This window comes from Phacochoerus africanus, chromosome 11 (assembly GCF_016906955.1).
Source record: "Phacochoerus africanus isolate WHEZ1 chromosome 11, ROS_Pafr_v1, whole genome shotgun sequence".
Lineage (NCBI taxonomy): Eukaryota > Metazoa > Chordata > Mammalia > Artiodactyla > Suidae > Phacochoerus > Phacochoerus africanus.
The window spans coordinates 70,471,970-70,484,387 of NC_062554.1; the positions used below are offsets into that span (position 1 = coordinate 70,471,970).

At 41.2% G+C, this 12,418-nt stretch overlaps 1 protein-coding gene across 2 annotated transcripts in view; it reads left to right on the top strand.

The window, feature by feature from the left end:
* The window catches only part of CDK14 (cyclin dependent kinase 14), a 619,947-nt gene that overhangs the window by 451,685 nt on the left and 155,844 nt on the right, over positions 1-12,418 (top strand). The gene's annotated exons all lie outside the window — the stretch shown is intronic.

Below are 12,418 nucleotides of genomic sequence, written 5' to 3' on the forward strand. Positions count from 1 at the left end.
GGCAGTCAAGAAACTTTCAGTTTTAATAATTACACTTAACAGAAGAAGAATTTCAAATATGGTCGATTTAATTTTTATGGGAGGGATGAAAGGTTTGCAATTAGAAATTTAATAAAAATCAATGGAACAAATTATTGTAAAATAATCCTCTTTTTTTCTTTTCTTGGTTACAAAACATGGATTATAAAATGCAGCCCTACCATAAAATTTCTGAAAGGAACTTTATGGAAGATCTAATAGTCCGTTATTTTATGAGGGGAAAGAGCTATGAATGATCACTACAATAGGAGCCAAGTATACTCTTTTTCTTCCCTTTCCCTCTTGTGGGAGACCATCAGGAATAAATTATCAATCCCAAAGAATGACTGAATGAGGAAACTACTTTTATTCTTAGTAATTTTCTTCTGAAAGTGTATTATGCTATACGGAGAATTCTCTTATCGTCTTTGGATACTGCAAGGACTTTGTACTTTTACTGAAAATTCTAAATAACTTCTATGTCTTTAAAGATTATAGAAATTTAACAATTTAAGATGGATATTTTTTGTTTTTTCTTTTTTTTTTTTAAGCAAGCAAGAAGCATCCTCTAAACTGTCTCACTAATGGAGTTTGACAACACAGATCTTTATATAAATGTTCCAAATGTGGGCTCTTAAAGAAGAGTGGCTTCCCTGTCTTATTATCTTAAGTCCTAGGGAAATAAAATGCGAGAATATGGAAGGAGTTTCAATGAATAAAATTAGCAGAAAGGAACAATTAAGATAGGCAGTTGGCTTGCCAAGTTTCTGGACTAGAAAACATGGAGCAATTATTTAATTTTGTTGTGAATAGAATTTATTTTCTTTTTCTTTTCTTTTCTTTTTTCTTTTTTTTTCTTTTTTTTTTTTTTCTTTTTTTTCAGTTTTGCCTGCCCTGCAGCCTATGGAGTTCCCAGGCCAGGGATCAGCTCTGAGCTGCAGTTGAGACCCACACTGCAGCTTTGGCAAAGTCGGATCCTTTAACCAACTGTGCCGGGCCAGGGATCAAGCCTGTAGAGACGCCATAGATCCTGTCACGCCACAGTGGGAACTCCATAGAATTTATTTTCATCAACAATGTACAATAGCCTTTATTAAATGTGTTCTGGAAAGTACTATGATGTAATGCAAATTGTACAAACGGATTGGGAACTTCATGAGATATATTTTACATATCTGCTCATGTATATATTTTGCTTCAAAAAATGTCTGTTGTCCTGAATTGAATGTTTAAAACAGACATCATTTATGTGACTCTTCTGGTAGATATATATATATATATATATATATATGTGTGTGTGTGTGTATATATATATATGTATGTTAAAGTTATTGATATATGTACAAAGTGCCACTACAGACATACAAGACATAGAAGGTAATGGCGGTCGAGAAGAATATGTTTAGATGAGTGTAAGGGATGGGTGCTGACTAGCAAGAAAGATACTCTGGGCAATGCTTGGGGCTTGTGGATGAGAGAAGAGGTGATACATGCTTCCTGGGTTGCCTTGGGAGGAGTCAGGGAGAGGCAGGATAATAGACGGATGCAGAGGAAGCAGATCTGTGAGTTTTCACGAAGCACTAGACCATCAGGGGAGTCTTGGGGAAGAAGAGCCACCCTCCCAAGGGAGAAACATATTCGTGCTAGGGTCCATCTGTCCCACCCCACTTTTCCAGGACTTTATTCAGCCCCCAAAGAGTGCCTTAGAAAGTCTGAGGGGAAACAAGAAAGTCTGAGCCCTGAGGACATCCTTTGTTTAGTTTAATAGACTTTATGTCTTTAGAGCAGTTTTGGTTCATCACAAAACTGAGTAGAAGGTGCAGAGATTTCCTGTATGCCCCCTACCCCCACACATGCACAGACTCCCCCATTATCCAGAGTCCCCACCAGAATGGTGCATGTGTTACCATGGGTGAACCTACATTGGCACATCGTGATCACGCCAGAGTCCATAGGTTACATCAGGATTCATTCTTGGTGTTGTGCATTCTGTGGGTCTCGTCAAATGTATGATGACGTGCATCCACCATTATGGTATCAGGCTGAGTAGCTTCACTGCCCTAAAAATGCTCTGTGCTCTCCTCTTTCTCCCTCGATCTCCGCTAACCCTTAAAATCACTAACTAGTCTTTTTACTGTCCCTATAGTTGTGTCTTTTCCAGACTGTCACATAGCTGGGATCATATGGGATGTTGCCTTTTCAGATTGACTTCTCAGCGTCAGTAACACGCATTTAAGGTTCCTCCACATCTTTTCATGGCTTGAAAGCTCACTTCTTTTTGGCACCGAATAACCTGCCACCGTCTGGACGTACCACTGTCTATGTATCCATTCACCTACCGAAGGGCATTTGGATTGCCCGAGTTTTGCCTAAATGAACAAAAATGCTATAAATACCCCTGTCCATGTTTTTGTGTGGACCTAGGTTTTCACCTCCTTTGGGTAAACACCAAGGAGTGCAGTTGCTAGATCGGGAATACGTTGCCCAATTTTTGAACAGATAATAGATTGAAGCAACTTAAAATATCAAACAATATTTTTAAAAAAGCACAGAACAAGGCTTCCCGCCCCTGTCTGCCACCTGCCCACTTCCCCAGAACCATTGTCCCAACCACAGTCCCCCAGTTTATGGGTTTCTCTTATGTTTCTTTCCTTTATGTAAGTATAAGAAACAATGAATAAACATGTTCATATTTGGCATATTAAACACAATTTGAGGTCTTGCTTTTCTCATTAATGCATCCTGTGGGCTCTCTCATGTCACTGTATCGAGGAGGCCAGTGTGGCTCCCCTCTGCTCTTGCAGCCACATTGTTTTACATTGTATGGGTTTAAGCTGTCCCTATGTATGGATGTGTGGGTAGTTTCCAGTGTTTTGGTATTACAAATATGAGAGCCTTGTACATACACACATAAATATACGTATAATTCACCTGTAAACTAGGCAAAAGATAGCTGTTCACAGAAAAAGAAATGCAAGTGATCATGATATATATAAAAAGACTATGTCAGGTTCCGAACCCTCCGTGCCCTGAGCCACAATGGAAACTCCTGATCTGGGTTACCTTTTAATAAGCTCTCCCTGGCTCTTGTGCAGAGAATGGGGGCCCAGAGCAGAAGCAGAAAGACCAGTTAGGAGACTGCAAGGGGAGTCTAGGAGAGATGACGAAATGTGTGTGAATAAAATAGACTTACCTTCTCAGCTTCTCATTTTAGCTCAGAACTTAATGTGTTTTCCCTTGGAAAGTGGAGCAAAACTGGAAGAACATTTTACAGCTCTTAGGATGGTAAAAGAACAATTAGAGAACTGGGACTTATTCTTTCATTTAACTAACACAAAATTCCCTCACCTCAGCGTATTCCCATAGCAACTGGGCAGCTGGGACAGGCCACACAAAATAAATCAATATGTGTGTAACGTACAGGTGAGCACACACACACACACACACACACGTGTGTGTATTACACATAAGAAGGAGTCTAACCTTGGGAGGTGCTGCTTTCCACATCATTTGCTTCTATTGATTGATTGATTGATTACTTTTTAGGGCTGCACCCGTGGCATATGGAGGTTCCCAGGCCAGGGGTCTAATCGGAGCTCTAGGTATCGGCCTCCACCACAGCCATAGCAATCCCTGATCCAAGCCAAATCTGTGACCTACACCACAGCTCACCGCAATGCTGGATCCCCAACCCACTGAGTGAGGCCAGGGATCGAACCCACAACCTCATGGTTCCTAGTCAGATTCCATTTACTGGAAATTCCATTCCATTTCCACTCCTCATTTACTTCTATTTAAATTTCTCTCAGAAGAAGTGGGAAGTCGGTCTGTTTCTTCTTTGAACCTGATTGCCTTTTCATTTCTTTTCCCTCACTCTCAGGTTCTGTGGTTTATGGTCTCAAGAGGAGGGGTCTCTCCCTCAGCCTGGCCCAGCACCTCTCCCCTTCCCACTCCAGCCCCTCCCTCCCTCTCCTCCCCATGTCTCCGACCAGAGGGTCTCCTTTCATCACTATCCTCGGGCTGCCTGCTCTGGGCCAGCCTCCAAGGTGAGAGGTGACACTGTGGTATGCTCAGCACTTCAGCAATTCTGTCACCTTGGATGAGATTCATCACAGGCCAAGCCCCATGCTCTATAAAAAAAGAAGAGTTCCCTGCAAATTGCGGCACATTCCCTTTCACTTGTTTCCTAATTCTCATCACAGGATGCTTTTGTGCCCTCTGCCTCCATTTCCCTCTGGGATAGGAAGAGCCCCCCACCACCCCCCGGCATGTGGTTCCTGGACCATTTTGTCCTGCCTGCTTGGCCCACTGCTACTTTACGTCAACAGAAGCTACGTGGCTCAGATGCCACGGGTGAAATGATGTTTGAAATTCTTTGTTATGAGGCAGACTTAGCATTCCTATTTTTAAAAATATGTCTTAAGTTTTAGAGGGGTTGTTTGGGCTTTGTAGAACTGTGGTAACCCCAGATCAGGGCAGAACATAGGTGGATATTTGAGGTTCTCCAGACAGGTAGAATCAGGATGAGGGGTTGAGAATTATGAGAAAGATTCTGGAATTTCCTGCTGTCAAGGAAAAACGCCCGGGCTGCTTGAGCTGGGATTGGGGGGATACTGTTTTGGTTATGGCATAATTACTTCAGCAAATTGAACACTGGAGTTGGAAGAAGTTCCAGGGGGCATCGAACCCTGCTCTCTCCCTCGCAGGGCTGGGAACCTGAGGTCAGAACCCAAAGTCAGTGTCAGAGAAGGAAGTAGATCCCAGGACTCCGGGTTTCCGTTCCATACTCTTTTTTCAGCTTGAATTATGGAAGCTCATGCTGCTCCATCTGGATCATGATTTCTCACTGACCTTCTTCTAATGAACAGTTTATTGACAATTAGTCTATCAAGACAATAGTGAAAAAGTAGAGAGGATCTGACCTATGTATTTAGTAAATGCAGAACCACAGGCATCACTTTGTGTGAAATAGTCTGGTCCCGAAATAGCATGTAGAGTCCATGTATGATACTTTTATTCATCTCTGAAATGCTTCCAACAAAAGGGGCATTCACCAGCTATTTAATGACCCGTTATTATGCAGGAGTTTAGAAAAAGAAGGGCCTGTAAAGTTCAGGGAGAATATTACTAGACCGGAAGCAATTAAAGGTAATGAAATTGATACGGAAATAATTCTATTTTCCCTAATCAAGGAAAGGAACAGAGTATTTCTAAAGTGATTATATTATTCCAAAGAGAAAGTTATCTAATCCAAGAGGCAGTCTGATTAAGGGAAATTTGATGAAGTCTGAGTTTCTTTCAATGAATGAACTAGGATAAAAACAGAAGAATTTGCCATGGAGGCAGATTGCAAAATGGTAGATTTTTAAATGTCCTGTGGCCAAAATTAAGCCCACAGGTGCATTGACCTTGAAGGCAACATGTAAATATGGACTCAGTCATACTAAGGCTCTACAATGAGGTGGAAAACTTCCTCAATCCTGCCTGTTCACAGACCTAACTGAGGCCTCCAAACTAAATAGATCTGAAGGTCTTATTCAGAGGAAAGGTGTAAATTAGTGCAGGAATAGATAACCTCGGTGTGAATACCTTGCATTTTATGTTATCTTTTATTGTTTACAAAGCATTTTAGCATATTATCTCAATGGGTATTTAGAAGAGGTCTGAGTTATGATAATGCTGTTGCCCTCATACTGTTATCCCAATTTACAGACAGGGAAATTGGGAAACTGAGGCTTAGAGAGATTGTGTGGCTTGCCCCAGGCCACTTTTCCAGGATGTAGCAGAGTCAAAACTCCAACCCAGGTCTGCAGTCCCTGGCCCGCTATTCTCACGAATGCCTGCACTCTCTTTAAGTGAGCTCTTAACATAGAGGCATGAGGGAGAATTGTCAGCCTCTTCCCAGCCCTGCCTGGTGGCACCTTGGAAAACATCTATGGATACCTTCTTATAGATTCCAGAACCCACCCTCCACATGCTAAGTATGGGTATCTTTTTTTTTTTTTAGGGTCACATCTGTGGCGTATGGAAGTTCCCAGACTAGGGGTCGAATCGGAGCTGCGGCTGCCAGCCTACGCCTCAGCCACAGCCACACCAGATCTGAGCCTTGTCTGTGACCTACCCCACAGCTTATAGCAATGCCAATCCTTAACCTACCGAGCAAGGCCAGGGATCAAACCGGCATCCTCATGGATACCAGTTGGCTTCTGAGTTCTTAATCCTCTGAACCACAATGGGAATTCCATGGGTATCTTCTTTTAAACTTGTGTTTTCAGTACATTTTTCAACTCCAAAACACCCTCTATGGATGTTCAGTTTCAAATGTGTAGTCCGTGGTACATATTTTGGGAACTGCCCAGTTTCGTGATTTGCCAACTAGAGGAAATCTGAACCCTTAGCCTTTATTCCCAGTTGGGGCTTTTCTGTAGTCTTGAAGAAGGTGATGGAAAAACTGTGGAAGCAGCAGAACTGTTAGGTGGGCTGTTCATTGAGGAAGGTTGAGGTGGGGCTGTTTCGTGCCCTGATGTTGCCCTGCAGAGATGTGTGCTGTCAGGGGACCTGTGGTCATGCAGGCACATCTTCAGTACTCTTCCAGAAGAATTGCCTTTTCTCTTTGAAGCTCATGAAGTTCCTATGAAATTAAAGAGAGCATCTGGTTTTACATTCTCTTTATTACTTTTTATATACTTATGCTTCACCTTTTTTTAAGAAGATTTGAGCTAGCTCTATAATTGGTATAAATTATTGGTACTTTTAAACGGTTAAGGGCACATAACTACAAAGTAGTATTTTGTACCATTTATATTGTGCCCGCTCCCTGGTATTTTCTTTCCCACTTGCCCTTCATGCTTTACCTCAAGAATCTTTTTTTTTTTGTCTTTTTTTTGATAGATTGATAGCAAATGTAACGATCATGGGTCACATCTGAGTATACAAGGGTGCAGCTCTGTGATGGTTATAAAAGTCAACTTTAAAAATAATTATGCAAATATATGGCCCTTATCTCAGATTTTTTTGCTGAAAACATTGTAGGTCCACCTGACCCAAGGCTCAGGACATTTAGCGCTCTCTCCCTGCACCATCTGCCACCACCTGCTTCAACTCATCATTCCTCACCCCATCAGCAAATGCCACACCGGTCACACAGTGAAAAAGCCGGTTAATTAGTAAATTTATGAAATAACTGAGCTTTATAGAGCAGAGGAAGTGTAAAAAAAAAGTTAAATGTGACAAGAATGACAGGCTGTCTTTACTTTAGTACTTTCTGCTTGTGGCAGTCCTGCTGGGAGGTCGCTGGTGGCTGGGGCAGGGGAGAAAATGCTAGCATGGAGAGGCCACATTTCAATCAGCAGTAACCAGGCTTCAGACACTCCCATGAGCTTCCATTCTTAAGCAGAGCTGGCTAGGTGCCAGGCAGCATTGTGGGCGTTGAAGACACAGTCGTGAGCACAGCAGGTAAAGCCATTGCTTATGGAGCTCCCATGCTAAAGCCACAGACAGTAGACAAATTTCAATTCCATGTGGCTGGAGAAGCTGGCCATGGAGAGAGCCATAGGGGTGGGTCCCTGAAGGGCAAGGTGAGGAATTTGGGTTTCATTTGACATGCAGAATGAATCATGGGAGGGAGCATGGAAGGAAATTGATGTTTTATGTGTTCAAGAGAACCTACTGGCTACAAAAAGTCACAGACCTATTCCAGAGATGGAAAGGGGCTTCATCTCAAGTATGAATTCCTCTTGGTTTGTAGTTTCTGCCCACAACTCTGGGCTGAATAAAAGCAAGTCCCAGCTCAGGGGAAAATTATTTTCACACTGGTTAATAGTGATGCCACAGACATGGGGCCATAGGTGTTTCCCCAAAGGTCTGTAACTGACCAAGGATTTAGTAGGCAAAAAGTCATACATGCACCCACTGGTATAAAGTGAAAATTAAAAATAGTCCCAAATCATGATAATCACTCAAAAAATGTAAAGTAACATTCAGTTCTTCCCCAAGAGGTAGACCTATTGGAGGGGGGCATCTTTGTAAATTGTAGAAATTCATTTCAGTGCAATGGAGGGACTATCTATACTGGCTTTCTCTGTATCTGCTTGAAGAATTTCCCATTCATTTTCACTAGAGGGCATCCATAATAATGGCCACTAACAGAGTGTCCAGAAAATGCCAGAGAAAATGTAATGAGATTAAATTTTCAAGGAGAAATGAAGTTGTTCTGATTGCAGCCTTATCCAAAAAAAAAAAAAAAAAAGTTCCTAAGTAGACTGGCTTCATTACTTCTACTCTTGAAATTTTGAAAAATTCACTTTGGGAGTTATCCACACTTCATCCCGCCAAAGTTGATATGGAATGCCAGCTGCCAAATAAAGAGTTTTCCCCGTCTCAAGAGGATCAAAATCCTTGTATACTGTCCAATTTATGTGATTTGGTTAAAAATCATAGCTGAGAAAAGAATTAGAATTTTATCCTAAGAGTAGAGATCAGAATTAAATGAAGACACAGACCTTTTTCAAGGTACTGAAAGAATTGCCATCGAATAGAATGTTTGAATTGTTATGTACCATTGGCATGGCCATAAACCAGCCTTATACTTTTTTATTGCTTTCCTTAATTTGTAACTTGAAGTTTTATATTCATCCTGCTCGCAAAAAAAAAAAAAAAAAAAAAAAATGCCAGCAGATATAAACTGGAAATCTCAGCATTGCAGCAAGTCCTCCATATCTCCTGACCCTGAACTTTAAAACCTCTTTGTAAAAACTTTTAAAATCAAGATCATAGGAGTTCCCATTGTGCCTCAGTGGTAGCAAACTGGTTTAGTATCCGTGAGGACTCAGGTTCAATCCCTGGCCTCACTCAGTGGGTTAAGGATCACTCGTTGCTCTGAGCTGTGGTGTAGGTCACAGAAGCAACTCAGATCTGATGTTGCTGTGCTGTGGTGTAGGCCAGCAGCTGTGGCTCCAATTTGACCCCTAGCCTGGGAACCTCCATATGCTGCTGATGTCGCCCTAAAAAGGCCAAAAAAAAAGTCATAGGAGGGGGACAAAGGAATTGGAAGTTCACATCTAAAATAAGAACAGTTGATTCCTGTGTTTCCAGAGAAGAAATGGGACCCCACAGGCCACAGGCTTCACAATTCACTATCCACACCACTTCACACCACTATGAGAGAGATTCATGAACCAGGGGTAGGATGAAAGAAGATTTTTCCTCTGACACATTGCAAGCACAGAAAACAGCGTGGTGTTTGAAATTTGAGAATTTATGTAAAATGTCCAGCATTTGAAAACACTTAGCGACACAGAATAACAAGGAAAAATTTAACTGCTGGTTGGTTGGTGTTCTCTTTACCTTGTAGTTTTTTTCCTGCCTGCCAAATGCATTCACCTGCATTATCTCACGAGGTCCTCCTAACAGGGCAGGAAGACAGGAAGATGGAGGAAGCGGAGCTTAGCGAGGAAAGCCCTACCTCATGATGCCCAAAGTAGCACGGGACCAAAACCGGAGGAAACAGTCTACTGCACTGTTGCATCGCTCAAAACAAACCACCTGAGTCAGTGCCAGACACCCATAAGTGTTTGTGACTTGCATGTTCCTGTCGGCTTCTGCTGAACTTGCCTAGGTTCTGCAGAGTTCTGAGTTCTTGCCTCCAGGCTGGGATCAGTTCTTCCCACACATCCTTCATCCTCCTTGGAGCAGCAATTACAAAATAATACTCATCCTATGATGAGAGACAGGAGCACAACAGGGCAGGCCCAACTCCACAGGCAGAACCACTAAGCTCCTGTGGTTCACACAAAATATCCACTCCAAATGCAATAGTTTGCATCTACTAATCCAAAACACCCAGTCCAGTGCACTCCCTCCATATTGCTGCACATGGCATTATTTTGTTCCTTTTAATGGCTGAATTGTATATATGTACCACATCTTCTTTTTTGAATTATTTATTTTTTAATTACTTAATGAATTTTACTACATTTATAGGTGTACCACAATTATCACAACCAGATTTTACAGCATTTCCATCCCAAACCCTCAGCGCATCCCCCAACCCCCAACCTGTCTCATTTGGAAAACATAAGTTTTTCAAAGTCTGTGAGTCAGTATCTGTTCCGCAAAGAAGTTCATTGTGTCTTTTTTTTAGATTCCACATGTAAGTGATAGCATTTGGTATCTCACTCTCTGACTGACTTCACTTAGCATGATAATTTCTAGGTCCATCCATGTTGCTGCAAATGCTGTTATTTCTTTCCTTTTAATGGCTGAGTAGTATTCCATTGTGTATATGTACCACATCTTCTTAATCATTCATCTGTCAATAGGCATTTAGGTTATTTCCATGTCTTGGCTATTGTGAATAGTACTGTGATGAAATAGGGGTGCATGTATCTGTTTGAATGAAAGTTTTGTCCAGGTATATGCCCAGGAGCAGGATTGCTGGGTCACATGGTAGTTCTGTATTTAGTTTTATGAGGAACCTCCATACTGTTTTCCATAGTGTTTGTACCAATTTACATTCCCACCAACAGTGTAGGGGGTTCTCTTTCCTCCACACCCTTTCCAGCATTTGTTATTTGTAGACTTGTTAATGGTAACCATTCTGACCAGTGTGAGGGGGCACGTCATTGGAGTTTTGATTTACATTTCTCTAATAATTATTGATGTTGAGCATTTTTTCATGTGCCTGTTGGCCATCTGTATATCTTCTTTGGAGAAATGTCTATTCAGGTCTTCTGCCCATTTTTCAATTGGGTTGTTGGATTTTTTGTTGTTGAGTTGTATAAGTTGCTTGTATATTTTAGAGATTAAGCCCTTGTCAGTTGCATCATTTGAAACTATTTTCTCCCATTCTGTAAGTTTCCTTTTGGTTCTTTTTATGGTTTCCTTTGCTGTGCAGAAACTTTTAAGTTTGGTTAGGTCCCATTGGTTTATTTTTGTTCTTATTTCTGTTGCCTTGGGAGGCTGACCTAAGAAAACATTAGTAAGGTTGATGTCAGAGAATGCTTTGCCTATGTCCTCTTCTAGGGGTTTTATGGTGTCTTGTCTTATGTTTAAGTCTTTACGCCGTTTTGAGTTTATTTTTGTGCATGATGTGAGGGTGTATTTTAGTTTCATTGATCTACAAGCAACTGTCCAGTTTTCCCAACACCACTTGCTATCAGAAAGGCCATAAGTGTGTGTGTGTGTGTGTGTGTGTGTGTGTGTGTACACAAATGCTTTTGCCTCTAGATCCAGCTTTGTCTAGCAACTTATAATCTCTTGATTGTAAAAAAGGACAGTTGATATTGTCTCAAAATGCCAATCTTTGCTCTCCACTGTGCATTAAAATCACAGAATTACTTGCTATGAGTTAGAAGAATATTACTGTGCCTGATTTTTATTCTATTTCTTTAACTGTTGCTGTGTAAAAGGGCAATTTAGGATAGCCTAAGTATTTATCCTGTCTGGAGTAATACTGCTTTCAGTATACCACATGTCTCTCTTGTGTATATATAACATAAGCGTATAAGATAGTCAGTTTTTAAAGCATACTGTCAATAATAATGTGGTAGTAGTAGCAGTAATAGCTAGCAGGTATAGAAAGTTTATTATGCATTAGACACTCTCAACAACTCCTGAGATGCAATTTTGTGTTGAGCAATCAGTGATTCTATTAGGAAATTACTGATATTATGCCTGTCTGTGAGAGAAACTGAGATACTGAAAGATTTTTTTTTTTTTGAAGTAATATATCCAGGGTCAAGTGAACTTGGAAGACATTGGCCTGGCATATCCTAGGCAGATTTATTCTCCTAGACTTAAAAGGGTGAGGCATGTGCAGCATGTGGAAAGGGAGTTAGAGTGGGGAGAGTATTTGTGTGTGTGTGTGTGTGTGTATTTTAATAGACTTTCATTTTTTAGAGATTTTTGGGTTCACAGAAAATCTGAGCAGAAGGTACAGACATTTCTACATGCTCCTGTCCCCACACATGTGTAGTCTCCCCCATTTCAACATTCCCCACCAGAGTGGTGCATTTGTTCCAGGTGATAAACCTGAATTTGACACTCATTACAACCTGGAGTCTATAGTTTACATTAGGGTTTGTTTTTGGTGCTGTGCATTCTATGGGTTTGGACAAATATATAATGACATGTGTTCCCCATTATAGTATCAAGCAGAGGAATTTCACACCCCCCAAAATCCTCTGTGCTCCACCCATTCACCCCTTTCTCTTCCCTAATCCCTGGCAACTACTGATCTTTTTACTGTCTCCATAGTTTTACTTTTTCCAGAATGCCTTATAGTTGGAGTGTACATATTTTTTTTTAATTGCTGGTTAAAGGAGCTTTGATCATTTGTGCAGCTGCTGGGCTTTACACATTGTTGGGATCAAACTTCAAGTCTCTTCCAATGGAGACAAAG